The sequence below is a fragment of the Pundamilia nyererei genome, unplaced genomic scaffold, assembly GCF_000239375.1.
Source record: "Pundamilia nyererei isolate P.nyererei 1_Seehausen unplaced genomic scaffold, PunNye1.0 scaffold00139, whole genome shotgun sequence".
Taxonomy (NCBI): domain Eukaryota; kingdom Metazoa; phylum Chordata; class Actinopteri; order Cichliformes; family Cichlidae; genus Pundamilia; species Pundamilia nyererei.
The window spans coordinates 512,955-514,405 of record NW_005187540.1 but is presented as its reverse complement, the minus strand read 5'-3'; positions in this window follow the sequence as shown (position 1 = coordinate 514,405).

Here is a 1,451-nt window from a genome sequence, read left to right as displayed (position 1 = left end):
GGCAAACAACTCAAATATGTAGAGCAAAATGTTCTGAAACATTGGAGCCGTGCTGGGGGCGGAGTCTGTGAATTCACTCTGTTGGTGTCATAGCCCCTGTAGGAGTTCAGAGTTAAGAGGTCAAGAGTTAATGTTTCCATTGTAACACCTCCAGATTTGACAGAGAAACACTCATTTTTAACACTCGATTTTAACTACTATCATTTTACACCTCAGAGTTACATTAAAAGAATGTGACTCTGCTTAGAGTAAAATTAACTCTACTTTTGCAAGAAGACTATTAACACCGAAACATTTAACACTTTTGAATTTGCTGTGCACTGACCAGCTCACCTATGTCCCTTTGGTAAACAATATTCTAATGAAAGTCAGAGCATGTACACGTGGTGCACAGTTCAAAACAAAGGTTTTTCAGAAAAACATGGCCTCTTTTTAATAAACGTTTGTTTCCAAAGGAATTTGTAAAATTTCAGAAGTTTTACAATGAATTGGAAGATAACTCCGATGTAGTTAAAATAAAACACTCTGTGAGAGTTAAAACTCTTAACACCTAGTTAGCATTAACAAGTGTTAAATGATCAACTCCAGACAGATTTGGGATTTAACACTAAATCAGAGTTAAAAACTGTCCAAAAAGAGTTAAATTAACGCTCATGGTGTGGACCCATATCCGGTTGTTCAGTGATGACGCGACGAATCCTACTTCCGGGTCTAAAGTAGTCTGCGTTTAATATGGCTTTTGTGTTGTTAACATGTTTAATGTTATGTATTTTCTTCTATTTGATCTCAAAAAGCTCCTAAAACAGTCAGTGATCCCTGTTGACCTCCTCGGCTTTTATTACCGCTAATCATTTATTTAAGCTCAGTTTTTAAAACCAGCTGAAACTATCCTCCATTATTCCGATCGGCGCTGCATTTTCATTAAAGCGAATTCCTTTTGATTCGGTTAAGCCAGACTTTGTCCTCCTGGTTTCGTTTGGTCTGCATGAGTTACTTTCATGAAGACGTTTGAATGTTTCTGTCACTTGTAATTCATTTTTGATGCTGGGGGTAAAAGTCAGACAGCGACAGTAATAAACGACCCGAGACAGACTTTTATCCTTATTAAATATAATAAATGTGAGATAAACGCAGTTTCTCTCTCATGAGGTGACATCTTTGTCTCCTTTGAGGCAGTAATCCATCATTTCATTACCAGCAGGACGAACATTAACAGCAGTATATTTGTTTTTGTTGATTTAGTCTTTGAGGTGTTCAGCACTTGTAGTTTTTATAAATAAGGAGTTTTGCTTTGTTCTTTTTATTTCATTTCTTCGATTGAAATGTTTTTCTCCTTTTTATTGCAGTTTTAGTTGATCGTTGTACTAATCCTTTTTTTCCTGCCTGTAGTACTGCAGTGTGAACACAGGGGGCGGCAACGCGACGTCACCCGGGTTCGCTTCCCTTTAAGG